Raw genomic sequence first — 24,941 nt, forward strand, 5'->3', positions numbered from 1 at the left:
TCTAAGCCCCGGCGCAGTCGACGCCACCCCCACCCCCACCACCACCACACCCCCCCCACTCTCTCTCTCTCTCTCTCTCGCTCGCTCTATCTCTCTCGCGCTCTCTCTCTGTGTGTCGCGGCGGCAGGGAGCTCTCTCTCACTCACTCCCACTCCCTCAACACCCACACACACACACACACGCGCGCGCACGCAGCAGCCGACACCAACAACAACAACAACAACAACAACAACAACACACACGCACACGTACGCACGGCACGGCACGGCACGGCACGGCACGCGCTTCTGCTTCCTCCCCCCCTCCTCCCTGCCGCGGACTAACTCCACTCTCAGCGGAGGAGGAGGAGGAAGAGGGGGAGGAAGAGGAGGACACACGCGCCGAATATCTCCATCGTTAAAAAAAAACGCTGCTGCGGTTTCTCTCCTCTCTCTCTCTCTCTCTCTCTCTCTGTCTGTCGCTCTCTCTCTGTGTGCGTGTGTGTGCAGCGCGTCTGTCTCTGTGCACTGGGTAGAGAGAGAGAGAGAGAGAGAGAGAGAGAGGGAGATTGAACGGGAGGGGGAGGGAGGGAGCACATCAGGATGGGAATGGGGGGAGAGAGGGAGAGAGAGTGCTGTAACTCTGAGAGTGTACAAATGTAACCCAAATGGCCCCTTGCGGGGTCCATTTGGTACATTTGTACGCTCTCAGAGTTAAAGTCTAATGAGAGAGAGAGAGAGTGTAGAGGGAGAAGGAGAGAGGGAGTGAGAGGGAGAGAGAGAGAGATAGAGACAGAGAGTGTGTAGAGGGAGAAGAGGAAGGGAGAGAGAGAGAGAGAGAGGGGTGGGGCAAAATAGAGTGAGAGTGTGTAGGGAGAGAGGGGGGAGAGAGAGAGAGAGAGAGAGGGAGAGGAGTCAGTGTGTGAAAACGCTGGATGAGTGAGCGAGGGAGGGAGGGAGGGAGGGAGGGAGGGAGGGGATGCGATGGAGAAAGTCCAGCAGCTCTAGTTTTGGCTGCATGCATGCGTCTGTTTGTCTGTCTGTCTGTCTGTCTGTCTGTCTGTCTGTCTGTCTGTCTGTCTGTCTGTCGTCTGGCCGCTGCATGCGCTCATGCATCATCCTCTTATCTCATCATCAAGCTGAGCCAATGGCGGCCCGCGCTGACCCTCATCGCCGGGGAGACCACGGCGCGGTACGCAGCATCAACGCTTTTTTTTGCCCCCCCCCCCGAAAAACAGTCAAATTAAAACGTAACCTTTAAATACTGAGGTGATATCTGTGCGCTTTCCCTTCCTGATGTTTATCTCTCTCTTTCTTCTCTGCCTCTCTCTCTTTATCTCTCTTTCCCACAGACACACACACACACGCACGCAGGTGCGCACGCACGCACACACACATGCGCGCATAGACAGGCACATAGTGAGTATGTGTTTATGATGTCACAGCTGTGCACGGGGCAGTTCACCCTAACCCTTTTGTGTTTATTTAATGCTTCTTTTTCTAATGTGCGTCAGGCACGACTTGTTTGCCACGACACGGCTGTCACCGTCGAAAGTTTTGTCACGAGTCTCTCAAGTCCGAGCTCGTATCTCTGTCTCTGTGCGAAAAGGAGATTCCATCTGCCTCTCGCACCCCCCCTCTCTCTATCTCTATCTCTGCTTCTCTCTCTCTCTCTCTCTCTCTCTCTCTCTCTCTCTCTCTCTCTCTCTCTCTCTCTCTGCTTATCTCTCTCTCTCTCTCTCTCTCTCTCTCTCTCTCTGCTTATCTCTCTCTCTCTCTCTCTCTCTCTCTCTCTCTCTCTCTCTCTCTCTCTCTCTCTCTCTCTCTCTCTCTCTTGCCGCAGCTCGTCCGTCTGACGTCCTTTCAGCGTTGTGTATCCATCTCCGTATCCATTGGCTGTCGGGTGGAAACCTTGTATGTCCAAAACGGTTACTGTTCAGGAAACCAGGAAAAAAAGAGAGAAGAACATGTGTGCCTGAATGGATCCAATGTAGTCGCAAAACCACAGAAAAACGAAAAAAAAAACTGACCTACAAGCTCACAACGCATCACGATGCAACGCGGCGTGCAGCTTTTTTAGATCGGCTACTTAGTTTTTGTCACTGTTTTTTGCAAGACACCATCGAACGACGACGAAAACACTTCAAAAGTTGAAATGCAGCGATACGAGGTTTCTGCCCGACAACAACGATGGGGCTACACTAGTTAGCAGCACTTGACGGCATTCCGTGCCAGCCGGCTACGTGTGTTCAAGCCCAGCATAGGGAAAAGGTGTCTTGAGAGAATGGACCCGTGGGTGTCACCGGTTAAATCAATGCTGAGGATGTTTTTTACTGTGGAGAGCTCTGTTCAAACATACACACACACACACACACACACACACACACACACACACACACACACACACACACACACACACACACACACACACACACACACACACACACACACACACACACGCACTCACTCCTCAATGGCTTAATTGGATTGGCATGGCGTGGTTGTTGTGTTTTAATGAGAAGGGGGAACTGTGTGACATCACGTAGGGACATAACGGTGGTTTGGTTAAAAGCAGCAGCAGCATGGCTTGTGAGTTAAAGCCATGCCTGAATGTTTTATTTATTTATTTATTTATCTCTGGATCCGAGCTCTATACCCTAGCGCGCTCTCTCTCTCTCTCTCTCTCTCTCATCGGCTCCTCTCGCTTTACCCCCCGCCTCTCTCTCTCTCTCTCTCTCTCTCTCTCTCTCTCTCTCTCTCGTTCTCTCTCTCGCTCTTGCTCTGTCTCTCTCTCAACTTCTCCCAGGGAAACCCCCAAGTTGTGCATTGAGCCTCAGGTACCATGGTAATGAGCTGCGGCTCTCCACACACTGCCCCCCCCCCCTGGCGCTGCTGCTATGCGTGTGCACGTAGATGCTGCTTAATGTACGTGTGTGTGTGTGTGTGTGTGTGTGTGTGTGTGTGTGTGTGTGTGTGTGTGTGTGTGTGTGTGTGTGTGTGTGTGTGTGTGTGTGTGTGTGTGTGTGTGTGTGTGTGTGTGTCTGCCTGCTTTTGACTCGGTGTAGGTGTGCGTGCTTTCATTGTGTCTTTGAGCACGGGTGTGTGTGTGTGTGCATGTGTATGCGTGTTTGTTTTAATGTGTGTTTGCAGATTCATATATGAGCCACTGGTTCCCTTTTGACCAACTCTGCTCTTCGGGGGGAGGAATGCCTGCTGGCTAAACAGTGGGGGCTGCACTGCACTGAAGGTTGTTTATGGATACCAGGCCAAACCACTGTTCACACTAGCTCAGGGGTCTTTCAATGTTTTTTTTCAGGCCAAGGACCCCTTAGCTGAGAGAGAGATGAAGCAGAGACCCCCCCCTTACTACATGTTGGACTGATGTGAAAGTTTCAGACATCTAGAGTTTGGCCCGCTACGCGGAGATCTCTGTTTCTGTCAGTCCGTGTTCCTCTTATGCCCATATATGGAGATCCCTGATGGTATCACTATATGCCCACATGTGCATGCTGATATGCCCATATATGGAAATCTCTGGATTGGTCAGTACTTGTCCCTTTTATGCCAATATATGGATATATCTGATGTCATCAGTATTTGCCCATATGGGCAATGCCCCCTTTTGTGCCCATATAAGGAGCTGACTGATTTGTTTGCGCCTGATGCCACAACGACAGAAAACATAAATGTATACACAGCTATATTGAAGGGAAAATGTTTTTTTAACTTCTTTTTTTAAAGGTGAAACGATATAATTGGCGCAGCAATAGAATTATCCCGGGGGGATTATAGCATGAAAGTGTGGAAGTCCATTTAACGGAGACACTTAGCCAGCTATCAGATTGAAACCCCCCAAAAAAAGGACAAGCTTGATGATTAAAGGGAAACTCTGGCGGTTTTGAAGCTAAATCCCATTGTTGTGATGTGAGATACAGCAGTTCATATACTGTGGGAAACTACTGTTGGCAATTACTGTATGCCGATCCAATGGCTTGGCTCCAATGTGGATCTCGGACTTCATGATAGCCAGCTTGTGACGGCACAGTTATCTATGGCAGAAGTCGTTTGTGACCCATCTATGCCACATCTATGATGCTATGACTCCAAATGTATGCACGTTAGGCAAAATCACAGCACCATTGATTTATACGTACTGTAATACAACTTGTTCGGTCACAGGGGTCTCTCCAGCTCTTTAGTAAACAGAATATATGTGCATTTTCTGTTTAATAAAGAGCTGGAGAGACATGGATTCTCCTTTTACTGAACAAACACTCTATAGCAATGAGTACTATCAGAATGTAGAGCTATTTAACACATATTTTAACCAAAGTAAATCACTTACCCTACCTTTATCTCTGAGAGGGTTACAAATGTAACCAAATGGACCCATCCATTTGGTTACATTTGTAACCCTCTCAGAGATAAATGGGTAAATTAACTTTTCATTATAGGTGGAATAAATTAACTTTCCCTTTTACTGTCGCATACACTTTAGTAGTATACTGTGTGCACTCGCCAAGTGTACACACACACCTGTTAAGTGGAGGTTCCCTGCGCTGTAGGATTCAATTACAGTACTTTAACTTTTAACTTTAACTGAGAGGGTTCAAATGTATACATTTGTACCCTCTCAGTTACAAACAGATGGATAAATTAATTTGTCCGTGTGCTTGATTAAATGTACTTTTTCGATTAGATGGAACACCCCCTTTTTAACCCTTTAAGACCTGGAACTGTGTAATTTTTAGATTTGAGCTAAAAAGCATTATTTTACACTTTGGGCTATTCAAAAATAGCAGATATACAAGCTCATAGCGCGGCACCGAGTGCCGCGCTATGAGCTAGTAGATCTGCTATTTTTGAAAAATCGTGAAAATGTGTGCAAATCTTTGAATATATATATTTTTAAAGCGAACATTTTTAACTCAAATCTTTGCTTCTGGGGGGTCCCTGGAACAAAATATTTTGATGGGGGTCCGCGGCCAAATACATATCATTTTGGGGGTCCTTGACATGAAAAAGATTGAGCACCACTGATATAGAAACATGTTTTTCAGAAAACTGTTGAGATTCAGGAGACATGTAGAATCGGCTTCAGGTCTCAGTGGGTTAATGCGTGGGTCGTGCGCGCTAACAGCAGCTGGCCACGGCATGTGTTCTTATTAACAAGATTAACAATTAACTTTATCGTCGTTTAGACTGTTCACAGCAGGACACGGTGCACAGCGGATTGAAATTATGGTACATCCGGCTCACGCAATTGAAAAACTCTAGGAAAAGTGACAAAGTAAGAGGAAAAAGGGGACATTTACTTGCGCGACCCATAAAAATCGGTACAGACAACCCATGCATGGGTCTCGACCCACTGTTTGGGAACCAGTGCTTAATTAAATCATCACTAGATAACGCACGTCAACTCCCTTAACCCCCACCGGCTACCACAAGTTCAATAACAATTCTAAAACCACACCTGCATCTGCATCCTAATAATAGGGTTGCGACCTTTCAGTGCTGTCCTCCACACACACACACAGACACGGACACACACACACACACACACACACACACACACACACCCGCGCGCGTGCGCCATAATGCAAGGACATCAAATACAAGTCCCCCGGGGGGCTTGACTTTAAGGTAATGAAATCAATAGGAGAGCAGAGTGACTTCAGTGACTTCTCCATAGCCACTGGTCTATCCATCTGACAAACAGCTTGCTTACACAAGCAAATCCCAACTGCACAGCACACTGACTCCACTAAGAGAACACCATAAAGCTCTAATTCAAGTCCACACATACACACTAGTACAGTACGTGCTGTGGTGGAGGAAGTACTCAGATATTTTACTTATGTAAAAGGAGCTTATAGATCGTATAAAATAGGGCTAAAGTGGTTAATGTACGTTTCATAACGTAATAATGTATATCTGAAAAGTAACTAGTAACTACAGTGTTCTAATAATTGTAGTGGAGTAAAAGTACAATATGTGTCTCTGCGATGTAGTGGAGTAGAAGTAAAAGTAATGAACATTATTGGAAATACTCCAGTAAAGTAAAAGTACCTCAAAATTGTACTTAAGTACAGTACTTGAGTAAATGTACTTAATTACTTTACACCACTGATTAGAGTATGTGTGTGTGTGTGTGTGTGTGTGTGTGTGTGTGTGTGTGTGTGTGTATATATATATATATATGTATATATATATATATATATATATACATATATACACACAGCTCAAGCCAAAGGGGAGCTATCCATTACGCTAATACCATTTGACCAAAGGGTCAACTCTCCCTGCATCGCTCTGAGCTGACCGCCACGACCACAAGGTCAAACACTACGAAGCCGCAGGCGGCACACCTCCTCTCTATGTGACGCCCGGGGGGGGGGGGGGGGGGGGGCAGGGCGCTCTGCTGGCGCCTGGCGGGGTGATAAAGACACACACGTGGTGCTTACTGTCAGTCTGACAGCAAGCACAAGGTGATCGGGTCAAAACCAGTACATTTACTCCAGTTCTGTACTCGAGTATACTTCTACTCCAACACATCTTAAGAGTCAAATACTGTGCTGTTTTTAATCCACTACAATTATTTGTGTGACTTTGGTGGCAACTTCGTAGCTTTAAATTATCACAAAACACACATTAACCAATTAATACCTATTTTATACATCTAACTGAAAATAGCCTATTTGTAAGCTCACCAATATTTGTAGTATCCTGGTACTTAAATGTATTTTAATGCCACTATTTTTGTACTTTTACTCAGGTAGGCTACAACTTTGAATACAGGCCTTTTACTTTGTTCCAGAATATATTTTTATATCGCGCTATTGCTACTTTCTCTTCTTCCACCACTCTGCTGATAACAAGGCAGACGTGTTAACGTCAGGCTTCAAGCACGAGGCAATCTGGTATAAAACACACACACACACACACACACACACACACACACACACACACACACACACACACACACACACACACACACACACACACACACACACACACACACACACCTCCGACGTACAGCTCGGTCATGAGGCACAGGGAGGTGTTATGTCACCTTCTGGAGGGGAACAGGGAACTGATGGAAGCAACGAGGTATGAAAAAAGCTGTTTTTCTTTTAGTTTTTTGTGTCATTTGGAGTGACCTTAAGGCACCTCCTCGCCCTGACAGAGATGTTATGCAGAGAGCGTTTCAAATGGACCCAAATGGACCCGTTCGGGTCCATTTGGGTCCATTTGAAACGCTCTCTGCATAACATCTCTGGACCCGTACATTTAGACCCGTATGGGTCCATTCATTTTGGGTATTTGTAACCCTCTCAGTGTTGCCCTCGGTGTTAAAGTATAGTAAGTGAATCTTAAAGCAGTGGTTCTCAAACTTCTTCACATCAAGGGCCCCCAAATGCACACTTTTTAGCCCGCGGACCCCCATTTGAAAATGTATGCCATGGATGGACCCCCACAAGAGAAGATTTTACGGCTCGCAGTGATTTTCAACCATTTTAATTCAAGGACCCCTGGTTTGAAATGCATTAAGGCTACGGACGGACCCCCATTTACTGGCAGTTCTATCTCTGGGACCCCATTTCTATTGTAAAATCAATGTTAATTTAACTCTGAGAGTGTACAAATGGAACCAAATGGACCCGTTAGGGTCCATTTGGTTCCATTTGTACACTCTCAGAGTTACAGACCCATAAGGGTCCATTGGATTCCTAACTATCCATCATTTAGCTGGGGACCCCCTGGAACTCCCTCAAGGACCCCACTTTGAGATCCAATGTCTTAAAGCACAGGGAACCCCCGACATAGAGGTGTGTGACTGTGTACCACACAGTGGCGGGTGCACAGTAAGTGTGGGTGACAGCGGCCCCCTCCTCCTCGGCGTCATCAGTGGGGGAACCGTGAGCACCGAGGCCCAGCCTGTACTTTCCTACGCCTCATCCCTCCACTTTTATCGTTGCGATGCACCCTATTCTGTTACCATAGCAACTCCCCTGTTTTTTTTTTTATAATATGAGGGTGGAAATCAAATAAGAGAGACAAGGGAAAAGTAGACTTTGGATGGAAGGGGTGGGGGGGGGGGAGCAAAGAAAATAGTCTCTCTCTCTCTCTTACGACTCTCTTGCGGGGATCTATCGGTTCCGATTTCAGCGGGGGCCCTGAATTATATACTTAGGCGCACGATATTGTCGCGCAGACCTGCGAGCTCTGTTGGCGCGTGGCGGCACCGTCGTGTAACGATGTATAATTTAGGCTTGACACACTGAGCCGCTGTCGAGAGGAATAGTAAGCAGTGGTGTAAAGTAACTAAGTACATGTACTCAAGTGCTGTACTTAAGTACAATTATGAGGAACTTTCATGTTACTGGCGTTTTTCCAATTTCCTGTGGGCTACTTTATACATACTGTAAGCTATTTGAAAATAGCAGATCTACAAGCTCACAATGCGTCGCCAAACTTGCCATGCAGACTTGCTGCACCCGAGCCGTGCTACTCATTCATATGGTGAGTTCGCGGTGCACGGGATCGAACCCACGACTTTGTGGTTCAAAGGCGAGAGCTCTACTGACTGAGCTATCCAGACAGAAGAGGTGTAGAGGCAGACAGAGGTTAGATTAATTCAGCATTCTGTCTGTCGGGACCTTAATGAATAAGTACTTAAAAAAAACTCTAAGAATCACTAGAATAATAAAAAGAAAACAACGGAACATAATAAATGGAAAGTTATGTAAATATTTACCTACACAATAAGGTTGGAGTTTTATTTTGTGTGTTTTTGGCGATATAGGGGTCTCTTTCCCCCCGGAACAAACATTCACACGGACAGGGCTCACATGAGTGACACTGAATTAATTGCTTGTCAACACTTTTGGAAACACATTCCACTGTGGCGGTGATCCATCGCCCACTGTTAACCAGGCCCAGATAAAGACGGATAGATCACTTCAGAAGTAATGAGGCACCGAGATCACACACAGAGCCGGGCGGAGGCGCTCAAAAGGCTTTAAGGAAGACAAATAATAATCTTCTACGACTCGCAGACGGGCTGTTATCAATCTCAGAACATTTAAAAATCACTCAACCAGAATGCAACAACAGGCTGCTACTGTAGTCACAGTTTATCCATAATACTTATCATATTTTCTCCAGCGGCGGCACATTTATAAAAATAAATATAAAAATGCCACTTCATATCTTTTGTTGTCGGGCAGAAACCTTGTATCTCCATATTTCAACTTTATTTATCTTTGTATGTTTGTTTGTAAATTAATGCCCTGCTTTTGTTGTACAACAGTGTCACGTTGTGACGGGTTGTGAGCTTGTATTGTTGCTATATTTAAATAATTTAGGTTCATTTAGGTTAATTGTGTCTGTTGTTTTTTTATGAATATTTAACCAATGAGTATTATCAAGAGCTTGTGACTACATTCCTTAATTTGAAACACAGGTATTTTCTTTTTCTCATTTCCTGAAAACCATACAATTACTCAAGTGCTGTACTCGCATACCATTTTGATGTATTTTTACTTTACTGGAGTATATCCAATTTTCAATACGTTTACTTCTACGTTTTCTTTCACTACATCTCAGAGGCAAATATTGTACTTTTACTCCACTGCAATTATTTGACAATGTTAATTACTGGTTACTTTGTTGATTTAGATTATTATTACAAAACATGCAGCTTTATATACTTTGGCTATATTTGAAAATAGCCGATCTACAAGCTGAGCTATTTTCAAAGGATTTTATACATTTGGAAACTTGGCAAATTGGGACATTCTGCATAATGAGTACTTTTACTTCTGGTACTTTAAGCATATTATGACACCAATACTTTTGTACCTTTACTCAAGTAACATTTTAATACTGAACTTTTACTTGTCACATAGTATTTCTTCATGGTGGTATTGATACTTTTACTTGATAAAGAACACATTTAGTGAGTACTTCTTCCACCACTGCCGTTGTTTGGACATACAAGGTTTCAGTGTGACAGTTTCATATCAATCTGGGGGGCTTTGCAGAACGCGGGGCCAAATGAGGCAAGAATCTTAGCGGAAATGAAAAGTGGTGATTAGAAGGCCGGCCCCAGATCAATCATCCTCTCTTTCTCTATAGCATCCGTCCTCAGATCATTCATCTCACTTTCCTCCGCCCGCCGCGACCACAGCCTGGCATAAATTGATGTTTGCTCTCTCTCTCGCCGTGGAGGGAGGGAGGATGCCCCATAAACACAGCATTGTTCTTGCTGTCTTTAATTAACCCAATAAGACCGGCGGGAGCGCATCTGTGTAATTCTTTTAGATTTCTTCGGCTATTTAAAAAAATAGCAGAACTATAAGATCATAGCACTATGACATTATAGATCTGCTATTTTTTACTACATTTGTAACTCAAATCTTTGCTTCTGGTGGGGGTCCCTTCAACAAATACATATCATTTTGGGGTGGTCCTTGACATGAAAAATGTTTGAGAACCACTTATAGTACAGTACAGTATGTTAAACTGATTTAACAACTGAAGACATTTGTAGAATCCCCAAAAGCTAAAAATATTTGGGTTGAAAATGTTCGCTTTAAAAAACATATATTTGAATATTTGAATATATACTTTTTAAAGTGAACATTTTGTAACTCAAATCTTTGCTTTTGGGGGTCCCTGGAACAACATATTTTACAATGTTCGCTTAAAAAAATATACATTCAAAGAGTTGCACAAGATCTTTTTTAAATAGCAGATCTACAAGCTCATAGCACTCGGCACTCGGGCCGTGCTATGAGCTTGTAGATCTGCTATTTTTGAATAGCCCAAAGAAATCTTAAAATGACACAGAGATGCGTTCCCGGTCTTAATGGGTTAAGCCAGCGGGGACGTGGCGGCGCTCTGGACTCGGGAGGAGCGGGCGGCGGGGTTGCGCCTGAACGCGCCCCTGCCCGGCCTGGGGGAGAGCGAGAGAGCGGCAGTGGAAACGGAGAGAGAGAGAGGAAACGAAGATGGAGGGCCTGAGAATGATGACCAACATGGTTTTCTCTCTCTCTCCCCATCAGTCTATTGGGTTTTCAGGCTAGATATGTGGAGATAAAAATTGCTGGCTCATTTAAAAAAAGAGAGTAATAGGGCCTACGCAGAAATAAAACCCCAAATGACTAAAAATGGTCTTATTTTCTATCAATTACACACCCCCTGAAGCCTTGAATTCGCGGAGATTGTTTCGTTTTTTTGTCGCATTCCTGAGCCAATAATTCGATGACCGGGTCAGTAGGAGGGACAGTGGGACATTGTTTCTAAAAGTGGGGTCCGGGGACCCCCAGGGGTCCTTGAGGTTGTACCAGGGGGTACCCAGCTAAATTAGTTACAATTATTTACTAAATTAGCGTCACAATCATTTTAACCACTTTAACCATTATAACCTATTAAAAAATTGTATATATATGTTTTAAAAGCAAACAAATCTTTGCCTCTGGAGGTCACAGTCACAAAATATGAGATGGGAGTCCGCAGCCAAATATGTATAATTTTGGGGGTCCTTCACATGAATAAGTTTGAGAATAAATGCAGTAGAAGACTCTTTGAGTCTCCTACCTGCACTACTCCTTTAACATTACACAGAGGTCACAGTGCCATTCTATCAGGGATGCGGGATAGGACTTGCATAAGCAAAAGCCACCACCACCGGCCCCTGCAAAAAAAAAGAGCCACAAAGCCCTGGAGTTCTATAGAAAATGCTAATGTGATACTGAGACAGCATGAGTACAGTATTGTGGGCTGGCCTGGCAGAGATAACTGGCCGCAAACAATGAGATCTTCATTTATATTCTCCCTTCGATTCGCCTCGGCACTCGGGGGGAGAGGAAAGGAAAGGAAAGGAAGGCTGTTAGAGCTGAGTTTCAAAAAGGAAATAGACGGGAAAAAAATAATGTCCATTGGACTTTTATTCCGTGAGATAAATTTCAAAACGAACGAAAGGCGAAAACGGCATCAGGGTTCCCCCTGCCAAGAGAAACTTTTTAGCAAACTTCCCAAAAGAGAAATTATGTTTGCCCGAGACCCAAACTAGTGATTCTAGCAGATCTACAAGCTCACTACTTATTATTATTATTATTTTTTTTAGATATTTTTTGGGCTTTTTGCCTTTTATTGATAGATGACAGTAGGCTGACAGGAAGTGGGGAGAGAGATGGGGGGGTGACACGCAGCAAAGGTCGTCGGGATCAGGAGTCGAACCCGCGACACGCTGTCAGGCTGGCATTGCAGCCTAGGGTGCCTGGACCGCCACGCTGCGGCCCAGGCCAGCTCACTACTTCTTAAACTTAAAAATATATATATTTATGGAAATTATTAGATTTCTTCATTGTATTTATGAAATACTTTTTCAGAAAAAAATGGAATTATTTTTAATTGATTTTTTTCGTTAAAATGTATTTTAATCTTTTGAAATAATATTTATTTATATATATATATATATATATATATATATATATATATATACATATATATATAAACTGCTCAAAAAAAGTTCGGAAACTTAACTTCGGTCAATTATATCTCCACTTTAATAAAACCAATTGGTATTGTGTGTTATATCATTTTTACCGTTGATTAGTCACCTTTACAAGGAGGTACAGCTTGTAAGGATCGGGCATTCGTGGAATGAGCAACACAGCTAAACGTGTGGGTAGCGCCTCCAAAAAATGTGCCAAAATCACCCAATATGTTTCTGTTGGTAATCGCTCTTGTTTTGAGCAACCTGCCAGCACACACCTGCTGAGAGGTGTGTGCCAGTAGTCACAGGTGTGTGACTGCCTCACAGGTGAGTGACTGGCACCTGAACATGGGTTTTGCAACTTTGTTAAGTTGGAGTGTGTATGCTCCAAGCAGCAACACTGCCCCCATGGAAAGATGCCACGTTTGTCCCTTCAGGATGAGGCCTGTGCAATAGGGCAAGTGAATCAAAGTGACAGCATTATTTGGTGTCAGCCCAGGTACCATTTGCAAACTTAGGACCAGGTTCTGTGAGACTGGTGAAGTCAACAAGGAAGACAACAACCCAAGACCCCTTGCTTAACTGAGGAACCATAGATTTACAGGCCAGATTTGCACAACGGAACCAAAGACAGACGTCAAAGTTGCAGGACCCATGCTCAGGTGCCAGTCACACCTGTGACTGGCACACACCTGCCTGACAATGGTACCAGGGCTGACATCAAATAATGCGTAATCTGCGTAACAGAACACCAGCTTCACTTGCCCTATTGCACGGGCCTTATCCTGAAGGGACAAACGTGGCATCTTTCCATGGGGGCAGTGTTGCTGCTTGGAGCATACACACTCCAACTCAACAAAGTTGCAGAACCCATGTTCAGGTGCCAGTCACTCACCTGTGAGGCAGTCACACACCTGTGACTACTGGCACACACCTCTCAGCAGGTGTGTGCTGACAGGTTGCTCAAAACAAGAGTGATTACCAACAGAAGCATATTGGGTGATTCTGGCATTTTTTTTGGAGGCGCTACCCACACGTTTAGCTGTGTTGCTCATTCCACGAATGCACGATCCTTACAAGCTGTACCTCGTTGTAAAGGTGACTAATCAACGATAATAATGATATAAAACACAATACCAATTGGTATTATTAAAGGGGAGATATAATTGGCCGAAGTTAAGTTTCCGAACTTTTTTTGAGCAGTTTATATATATATATATATATATATATTTATTCTATATAGGAAACGAAAAAAAGGACATATTTACTCGCGACCCATACGAGAATCGGTCCGCAACCCAAAGACGGGTCCCGACCCACCGTTTGGGAAACTGTTGTGTAGACGTTCCTCTTTTCCTAAAAAAGGAATTTGAGCACATTTCACAGTGTGCCTTTGACAGGGCTGAGTACTTGGCCACCGGCGCGGCGTGCTGGCTTTCAGCAGCGTGCCCAGTTGGCGCCAACCCCGGGCAGCGGCCAACAAGGTGTCAGACAGACAGGTCAGCCAAATGGGGGGGGGGGGAGAAGAGGACATGTTTAGAGGCCAGGCCAGCAGCTTGAAAGCCATTTTCAGCCTTCACAGGTGTCTGGGTGGTGGTGTGACGTGTTTGCTGGGGCTGTCTACACACTTGAGTTCACACAGAACAAATAAACACCAGTGGTGGAAGAAGTACTCTGCTTTTTTTTACTTAAGTTAAAGTGGATGAATGGATTTATGTGGTGATAAAATAAAAAACAATAGCACATCAGCACTACAACATAATATCAGACAGAATATCACTAAGGATAAAAAGCACAATAAAGCCCTGAGGCTTATTTCCATCGTGGTCCTCTAAGAAAAACACAGAACAGTCACAACATAACAGAGACAAGTACATAATCACAAACTATGACCGCATCAGGCAGCAGCAGCAGCATTACAGTATACTGGCAAGTCACGCTGGGCGCAAGACCTAGCCAGTTGAGTGTCTAAACAGAAGTGCCGGAATTAGGCGGAAGTACCACCCAAGGAAATGACGTTGACGCTTTACAAATCTGTTTGCATTCTCCGTGAATGAAACGAGTGTTGTGATTGGTCGAAAAAAAACGTTTCCGGGGAAAATACGTACACCGCTCCTATAGACACTCTCTGCATTAGGTCGTGACCAGGCTAAATCTGCTATTTAAAAAGATATTTGATAAATCTCAAACGTGTTTGGATTTTAATCATGTTGATTATTATAAAAAAATATATACTGCATATACTGTACATTTGGGGGTCCTTGAGGTGAAAATGTTTGCCAACCCCACTGGTATAAACCATTAGAAAATGGAGACTCAAGTAAAGTAAAATTACCTCAAAAACAGCACTGCACAGAACAAATACTGATACGGATCTCCCTTGGGTCTGAAATAAAGATTAAATTGAATTGAAATAAATACCTAGTGTTAAGACCCCGGCCTGACCGTCCCTGAAAGTGAAACAACACGTTGTGAGATTCGCTCCAAGAAGCACGTTTTGCACTCGCAACTATATCAAAGTGTTTGTGCATCCCTGCCATCGCCGCCTCTGTTGTTTATGCAGGGGAATCCCATTGAGACGAGATATTTATTAAAAACTCAGTTAACAAGTTTCCCCCGCTGCTGCTGCTGCTGCCGCCGACAAACATTTGCTACGTGCTATTTAATGTTAAAATTATAGTTATTAAAGTTCTAATTCTTATTAGTGTCGGAACACGCTTTGTTTGTTTGTCTAGATTGTACACGCTGACTCCCAGAGGAGGTTTTGCAAAACTCTGAAAGGGTTATTTATACCGTTAAAAAAGCCGATCTACTAGCTCACAAGCTCAAGTTTTGACAACAAATAAAATCGCACATCCCAGTTAAAAGTGGTGACGTGTGTGTGTGTGTGTGTGTGTGTGTGTGTGTGTGTGTGTGTGTGTGTGTGTGTGTGTGTGCGCGTGTGTGTTTGTGTCAGTGGATGGGGGGGATTACGTGGGAGTTAAGGAGCCTGATGACTTGGAGGGAAGCAGCTTTAGTGAACCCTGCAATTCTGCACCGTATGCTGCTGTATCTCTGGCCTGAGGGCAGGAGGTCAAGCGGTTCCGTGATGGGGGGGGGGGGGGGTATGGGTGAAGGTCCTTGGCTATATGTTGAAGGGATCATCCCTGGTTATACTGGAGGAGGGATGGGCGATGACCCTGAATATGGTCGCTGTCAGCAGAAACCTGCCATCTCCATTGTTCTACTTTTTTTTTTTTTTTTTTTTTTTTTATAAATCAGTGCTATTGAACACCCTTTACGTCGGTGTTTGGGTTTTAATAATATTGAACCAATGAAAAGTATTTAAAAAAGCGCTTTTGACTAAACCTTCTAACTCTGTTGGATCCTCAAACTGTCGGTCAAACCACTTATCTCCAGAAGATAGTTGTTTTTTTCCCATCATTGATTAGAATGACGAAGACAGACATACAAAAATACCTACAGTACAGTATCTCCACATTAATGGTCAAAAACCTCCTGACTCCACTTGAGCTGCATATGGGTAAAGTGATGATAGTTGAAGTACACATTCAAGCATCTGATAATGTATAACGTCACCATGTCATGTCCTGAAAATATAATATGTTGGACATATACAGTGGCTGGTTTCTGCCCGACAGCAGAGATATGCTGGAGCAGGGGTCTTCAACAGGGGGTCCGGGACCCCTAGGGGGTCCTCGGAGTTACTACAGGGGGGCCGCCACATCTTTGTGTGATAGGATTTTTTTTACATTAACCACTTGAACCCTAGCAGCCCTATTCCGAGGAGAATTGTATCCAAAAATAGCAGATCTAGCTGCGAGGCGTTGTGAGCTTGTAGATCTGCTATTTTTTGGCAAAGAGGTATAGGTGTAGAGGGAAAAAAGAGCAGACCAAGTACCAAAAGAAAGAGTTTAATCTGAAACAAAATGTTATACAATATAGTAGGGGGTCTCTGCTTCATCTCTCTCTCTCAGCTAAGGGGTCCTTGGCCTGAAAAACGTTATAGACCCATGTGGTGGAGGGATGGGTGGTGTACCTGAACATGTTGGAGGGATTGGTGGTTTGATATATCCACATTTTTAATTTCAAGGACCCCCAAGTTTGGAACGCATTAGGGCGATGGACCCCCATAACTCTGAGAGTGTACAAATTGTACACTCTCAGAGTTACAGTCCTATACGTTAGGTCGTTTTGGTACCAAACTATCAATAATATACCTAGGGACCCCCCCCCCCCTGGAACCCCCTCAATGACTCTGTCCTCCACTTTGACAACCACTGAGAATGATCTTCTCATTTGTCTGTCCATCGCCACTCTCTTGCGGTGACGTTCCGGTCCACTCTTCTCCTGTCAAACCTTAATAGCCGCACATCAAAAGGTCTTTATCCTTCTCCATGAGTGATTCTCAGTCCATGTTTCCTGCTCGGTGAGCACATCAGCGAGGGAGAAGATGGGCCGGCAAGAATCCATCACCTCTTTATTTAATTTGCCGTAATGGATCTCGCCTCCCATTATGAGGCCTGGTGGCCAGAAGCAGCAATTACATATGCTCGGGGGCGCTTAAGTATCACTCAGCTTTGCTCTGGATGCAGTATGTCAACGTTGAACCACGTGAAAGTGTAAAAGGTTCACCTGCATTCGTTAACAACCGCTGATTTGTACAGGGAATCTGAACTAGGGTTCCAATCCTATCCAATTTCATTTCATTTCAAACCTCTATTTATTCTCGGAAGGACATTGAGGTTGCCCTCATGTTCAGTGTCGTCGAGATACATCACAGTACAATTTCATTTTCATTTTCACATCAATGTTCATATCAATGATACAACACAACAAAACAAAACGGAAACAAAACAAATATATACAAAAAAAATGTCTTAGCAGTTATTCTGTCCTTTACTTTTTCAATTACTTGAAAAATCGGAAATAGCAGATCTGCAAGCTAATAGATCGGCTATTTTCACTATATTTGATATTTTTTTTACTACAATGACATGCCCAAAATATTGATAGATTATTAATCGATTATTTTATTAATTGATCAATGATCAACTCTTGTTTTATTATCGATTATATCAATTACTTCGATTCACTGTCGCCCCCCTAATGCAGGCCACGGTCCGCACTTGGCTGAGCCACTAACAGTGACACATTGTGGGCCTGATGTGCTTTATTACAGCTGGTTGGGAAGGAACTTGATTGAATGTTTGGCAGACGGGCTTGAGGGCAGAAAACCTACTTTAACGATGTGAAGAGGGAAACTCTTAACTCTAACAGCAATGGAAGTCATCCTCTCTGGCAAGTCCCACAGAGGAGCAGCATGCTTGTTGCCTGTGAAGTTGTGACTCGGAAAAGAAGCTTGTCTTCTGGGGGCTCCGCATGCACTCGCTTGCTGTAGAGATGGAAAGAAAATAACATGGCATACTCTACAAGCAGACCTAGTAGCTGGCTGTGACAGACACTAATAACTGGGCCACTTGTGTTTAGTGCCCCCGCGTGTGTGTGTCCCCCCCCTCCCACACACGCTCCACTTATCAACGCCAGCGCTTGCCTCTCATGCCACTCACGTATCCCCGGATCCGTCAAATTAGAGCCACAATGAAGAAGGATGGGGCCTGTCAGCCCCCCTGTTGTAACCACACACACACACGCACACACGCACACACGCACACACACACACACGCACACACACACACACACACACACACACACACACACACACACACACACACACACACGCACACACAGTGTTCTACTCTGTTAAGCAGTGGTTCTCAAAGTGCGGTCCGCGGTACTTGAGGAGGTTCCAGGCCCCCCCCCCAGCAAAATTAGGTAATCTTGCATCAAAATCAGTTTAACCACTTTAACCCTATTTATTTTATACTAAAAGCTATATGAAAATAACAAATCTACAGTGCGATGCTTATGTGAGCTTATGGCAATTTTTTTAACCCATCAAGGCCTTAGGTGATTCTTAAAAATGTTTTCTAAATCCTAACAGTTTTTTTGAAAAAAAAAAAAAAAAAGTGTTTCAAGATTTTTCAAAAATAGCAGATCTACAAGCTCATAGCGCGGCACTCGGTGCCGCGCTATGAGCTTGTATATCTGCTATTTTTCAATAGCCAAAGAAATCTAAAGTGACACAGATGCGTTCCAGGTCTTAATGTAGAATCATTTTCAACATTTTCAACATGAATCTTCTCTTATGGGGGGACTCTGGCATACGCTCTGTTCAGATGGGTTGCCCGTGGGGGCCAAATACACATACATTTTGGGGGTCCTTGACATGAGCGGCAGTGGCTCAGGGGTAGAGGGGCCATGGGATGGGAACCGTGAAGTTCCCAGTTCGATCCCGGGCTCCCCCAGAGTTAGTGTTGAAGTGTCCTTGAGCAAGACACTGAACCCTTAATTGCTCCCGATGAGCAGGTTGGTGCCTTGCATGGTTTCCTCCGCCATCGGTGTATGAATGTGTGTGTGAATGTGTGTGTGTGTGTGTGTGTGTGTGTGTGTGTGTGTGTGTGTGTGTGTGTGTGTGTGTGTGTGTGTGTGTGTGTGTGTGTGTGTGTGTGTGTGTGTGTGTGTGTGAATGGGTGAATGTAATGCACAATCTATGTAAAGTGCTTTGGATAAAAACGCTATATAAATGCACCGTTTACCATTTACATGAAAATGTTCAAGATGCAGTGTTGTAAAGACATTCCGATACCAAAATGGAAACCATTTCCCCTTCATACTCTCTCCCTCTCTCCACCCTTCAGACATGCCTTTAACCGCGTTGCTCCTTTCTCTCTCACGCCTGTAATCTATCTAGTATCAAGTAATTGTGTCCTTTGTTAGCCCATTAGCAAAATAAGAAATTACCATAATCATATCATCGACAGACACGTATCGCCCACACACACACACACACACACACACACACACACACACACACACACACACACACACACACAGTACTTGCCTGCTGAAGTGCCCTCTAACCCATTCAGACCGTGTATGCATCTTGATTTGTCATTTTAAGAAGCGCTGCTGCGCTACGCAGATCTGCTATTTATTTATTTATTTTTATCGTTAAAATGCGTGCAAATCTTTGAATATATATGTTTTTTAAAGCGAACATTTTTAACTCTAAAATGTAGCAAACATTTCCCCAGAAGCAATCTGGGGATTCTACAAATGTCTTCTAAATCCTAACAGTTTAATATACTACAATATCAGTGGTTTTCAAACTTTATTCATGTCAAGGACCACCCAAAAGGATATGTATTTGTCCGCGGACCCCCCATTTTAAAATGTTTTGTTCAAGGGACCCCCACCAGAAGCAAAGATTTGAGTTACAAATGTTCGCGTTAAAAAATATATCTATTCAAAGATTTGCACAAATTTTCAAGTTTTTTTTTCTTTTTTCAAAATAGCAGATCTACTTATGAGGTTGTATATCTGCTATTTTTGAATAGCCCAAAGAAATAAAAAGAAATGACACCAGAAGATACGTTCCCGGATTGAATGGGTTAATTAGGATGCAGTTCTCTTTTCAGCAGATGCACTACACGGCGGCGCTCAGGGCAGCGCAGTAACCCCCGCTGTGTTCGTTTTCCTCAACACATGAAAGGATGAGCTTGGCTTCTTCTTCTCAGAGTCTGATTCAGTCACATCACACAGGTTTACAGGTTTACAGGTGTAACGAAAGTGGTGGAATGACTTTCAGGTTTTTTTTGTGCTCGCTCCATCATTTTGTAGTTTTCGTGACAGGAGGATATTATACTGGATAGAGGTAGAGGAGCAAGAGACAAAAGGGGGTAAAAAACTGGATAGAAACAGGTCTAGATATACTGTGTAGATGGATACATAGATGGATAGATAGCAGGTGTGTACAGTGGTGGAACGTAACTAAGTACATGTACCCAAGTTGTGTGCTTAAGTACAACTTTGAGGTATTTCTTTACTTTGCTTGAGTATTTCCAATTTTCAATACGTTTACTTATACTCCACTTACATCTCAGAGGCAAATATTGTACTTTTGCTCCACTACAGTTATATGAACATTGTAGTTATTAGTTACTTTGTAGATTTTAATTATTATTGCAAAACTTACATTTACCAATTAGGCCCTATTTTAACTTTGGCAATTTGAAAATAGCCGATCTACAAACTCACAACACGTCGCTTTTTTTTGTTTTGGTCGCATTCCTAAGCCAATAACGTGATGACACAAAGAGTCTCCTTGTGTCTCCTACCGGAACCGCTGTCTACCGGTCTGCTAGTCATCAAATTATTGGCTTAGGAATGCGACAAAAACTAAATATATCCATGAATTCAAGTCTCGATCGAAAAAAAATAAATATTTGTTTGGGTGAACTATCCCTTAAAAGTGCATTTCACTGGGGCGTCCATACCACATACGCTGGTGATCCAGCTTGACAGTGTGTCGCGGGTTCGACTCCCGTTCCCGACGACATTTGCTGTATATCTCCCCCCATCTCTCTCTCCCCATTTCCTGTCAGCCTACTGTCCTGTCCAAATAAAGGCTGCATACGCATAGTTCTCTGCACTGGAATGGAAAACGGAATGTACGATACGCCCCCGAGTCTCATTCCTCGTTTCTGCTGAGCAATACATCGGGAGGAGGAGGGAGGTGGTATAAAGCGAGCGTCAGCCCTCCGCCGCTTAACCCATTAAGACCGGGAACGCATCTCTGTCATTTTAGATTTTTAGCTATAGCCTATAACCATTATTTTTATACTTTGGCTATTAAAAAATAGCAGATCTACAAGCTCATAGCACGGCACCGAGTGCCGCGCTATGAGCTTGTAGATCTGCTATTTATTTATTTTTATCGTGAAAATGTGTGCAAATCTTTGAATATACAGTATATATATTCTTGAAACTACTTTTTTAACTATATTTGCTTCTGGGGGTCCCTGGAACAAAACTATCATTTCAAGGACCCCCAAAATTATATGTATTTGGACGCAGACCCCCATCACAAATATTTCGTTCCAGGGACCCCCAGAAGTAAATATTTGAGTTAAAAATGTTCCTTTTAAAATATATACTGTATATATTCAAAGATTTGCAAAAATGTTCACGATTTTTCAAAAATAGCAGATATACAAGCTCGTAGCACGGCACTCTGTGCCGTGCTACGAGCTTGTACAGTATATCTGCTATTTTTGAATAGGCAAAGTATATGGTTAAAGTGGTTACACATAATGCGTTCCCGGTCTGAATGGGTTAAGGTTTTGCAGATAAAGCGTGGCGACATGCAACATGAATAATTTACCGCTTTGCGTCGGCGATTGTGTCGCGCGGCGTCGTGCATGATTGAAGAGATCTCCGACCGTATTTATATTCCATTCAGCTAACAGTAGCGGCGCCGCTATACTGTGCGCTATACTGGCCATGCATACTAAGAGCTAACAGCAGCACCGAGGGGGGGAGAGTGCTTTGGACCTGGAGAGGTTCTTCCAGTGAAACAGAACTACTTAAACCCCATATACTTCTTTGACTGGTGTCCCCCAGGGATCTATACTTGGCCCCCTCCTTTTTTTCCTCCCCTCTACACCAAGCATCTATTATGACATGCCTAGAAAAGACACGCTAGGCAGTGGCGTGCACAGACATTTTGAGGGCCAGGTGCTCAAGTAAATTATACTTTTTTTTGTTTACTTGGTCTGCTCTTTTTTTCCCTCTACACCTATACCTCTTTGCCAAAAATAGCCGATAACGCCTTGCAGTGCGAGGCGTTGTGAGCTTGTAGATCTGCTATTTTTGGCTAAAGTTCTCCTCAGAAAAGGGATGCTAGGTTTCGAGTGGTTATGGTAAAAAGAAAAATCATATCACATAAAGATTTGGCGGACCCCCTGTAGTAACTCTGAGGACCTCCTAGGGGTCCCGGACCCCCTGTTGAAGACCCCTGCTGTAAACTGGAAAAAAAGGGCACTTCTGGTCAAGAGGGCAAAGGGCAGGTGCTCTAGCAACACCTAGAGTCTATCTGTGCACGTCCCTGACGCTAGGGATTAAGCAGGCCGTCATTTCACTATGACTAGAAAAAAGTGCTCCCCATCCTACCTGAAAGCCCACCCATAGCTTAACACCACACCACCCCACCACCCCCACCCCCGACACCGCCGTAACTCCCTACCCCCTCCAATAGCGACCCAACCTCCACCCCACCCTGCATACCGCCTTAAATCTGTGGCAAGTTTGGATACATGTTGTACTACTGGTCTTGTGTGGGACCCCCTGACAACCAAACACACTCACAAAAAACAGTGTTAATTTTCGACTAAATCAACACCGTCACAAACAGACACACACATGTTGTATGTGCTGTTCCTCGTAAGTCCACAGTATTTCTGACTGTTCCTTGTTAGGAGACAACAGACAGTTAGGGATGAAGACAGACAGCGTGTGCACACATACAGGCTTATCAGACCGGAGACGTTAATTTGGCTGTGCTCCCACGCCATGATACTGTGAACCTCATCTCTTTATGCGCTGCGCGTGATGAGCAGCATGAGGGTGAAATTGCGTGTGCAGAATGAAATGACGATGCTAGAGGGACAGACTGGAGATTGTTGTGACTTTATGATTGCTACAACAAGACGGTGCATGTTTTTATCTAGGCACTCAATCTCTTTGTTGTGTTTTATTCTCTCATAAGTGTCTTGACAGACTCGAGCATTATCAACACCCTCAATGGTTTATGTCTCACTTTTTTGAGCAAGCACGCACGCCACACACGCGCGCGCGCGCACACACACACGCGCATACGCACACGCACAGTCCTGGCAGTTCTGGCCACATGCCTCAACATCGATTCCGGGAACCACCAAGGGTCGAAATGGACCCTTATGGGTCTGTAACTTTGAGAGTGAGAGAGTTCAAATGAACACTGAGGATGTTACTGTGTAGATTGGGGTCCCAGAGATGAAACGAAAAAAAAGGTATCAAATGGGGGTTCTTAGGCCTAATGCCTCTCAAACTGGGGGTCAAACTGGGGGGGTCCTTGAAATGAGAAAGCTTGAGAATCAACTGCACTAAATTATACTGGACCCCCGATCTCTTAATATGTGTTAAATTATTCCATTTGTACACTCCCAGAGTTTAATTAATTCGGATCCCCGGTGGTCCTTGGAACCCGATGTTGAGAGCCAGTGAGTGGGGGCCACACAACACACCACCCACCTCTCCCCCCCCCCCCCCCCCCCACCCTACTCGACCCCGCCAATCCAGTTCTTGGCGTCTTATCTGCTCTGTGCAGGGCGCCCACAGCTCGCCATGAGGGTCCTAGATATAGAGAGCTGCAAATTGAAGGCAGCGGACGAGGGACCTGCTGGCACACGTTGTAATCAGCGCAGACGAGTTGATGGGTTGTGGGGGGGGGGGGGTGCAGTAGGTTAATGGCATCAGTCACTTAGGCACCGGTATAGTCTCCGCTGATTCCATATAACCCCCCGGGAGTGACAGCCAGACAGGCTCGCTTTCCCTCGCTTATATACCCCGTCTTCAGATCTCTAATCAGTCTGACATGTTCACCATTCGTCTAAATCAATTTTTCAGGCTCGCGACCCCTCAAAATAATTATATTTGAACTGGGGACCCCCCCAAAAATAATCATATTTGAATTGGGGACCCCCAAAAAACGAATCATATTTGAACCACACTGGCAAGCACTATGGAATGTAGGTGTAAAAAAGACCAGAAGGCTCGACTGGTTATCTAAACCTGACCCCAGACCCGCTGCAATGGTGTCCATGCAGGACAATGTTCAACCCAAGTGGTTCACAAGGTGAAGTAGTACCAGAGGGTGGAAGAGAATCAGTGGGAAGGGGCTCTGTAGTCGCCGGAGTATCTGGGTTGTAAGGCCAGATGACCTGGCTAGTACAGTTTACAGTTTAGACATTTAGCACACGCTCTTAACCCATTAAGACCTGGAACTGTGTCATTTTTAGATTTGAGCTAAAAAGCATTATTTTACACTTTGGGCTATTCAAAAATAGCAGATATACAAGCTCATAGCGCGGCACCGAGTGCCGCGCTACGAGCTTGTAGATCTGCTATTTTTGAAAAATCGTGAAAATGTGTGCATATCTTTGAATATATATATATTTTTAAAGCGAACATTTTTAACTCAAATCTTTGCTTCTGGGGGGTCCCTGGAACAAGATATTTTGATGGGGGTCCGCAGCCAAATACATATCATTTTGGGGGTCCTTGACGTGAAAAAGATTGAGCACCACTGATATAGAAACAAACGTTTTTCAGAAAACTGTTGAGATTTAGGAGACATGTAGAAACAGGTCTCAATGGGTTAATCCAGAGCGATTTACAGTAAGCAAGGACACGAAGATAATACATCATAATACATAAATAATACAGCAAATGCATAGTACATGGTAAGCTCTCTGGGAGAGGTTTAAGGATCGCCTCTGGGGGGTCATCAGCTATTT

At 44.2% G+C, this 24,941-nt stretch overlaps 1 protein-coding gene across 2 annotated transcripts in view; it reads left to right on the forward strand.

Moving 5' to 3' along the window:
* Window positions 1-24,941, forward strand: part of dock1 (dedicator of cytokinesis 1) — a 480,313-nt gene that overhangs the window by 264,380 nt on the left and 190,992 nt on the right. The window lies entirely within an intron of this gene.

Source organism: Gymnoscopelus microlampas, assembly GCF_963454915.1.
Source record: "Gymnoscopelus microlampas genome assembly, chromosome: 14".
NCBI classification, from domain to species: domain Eukaryota; kingdom Metazoa; phylum Chordata; class Actinopteri; order Myctophiformes; family Myctophidae; genus Gymnoscopelus; species Gymnoscopelus microlampas.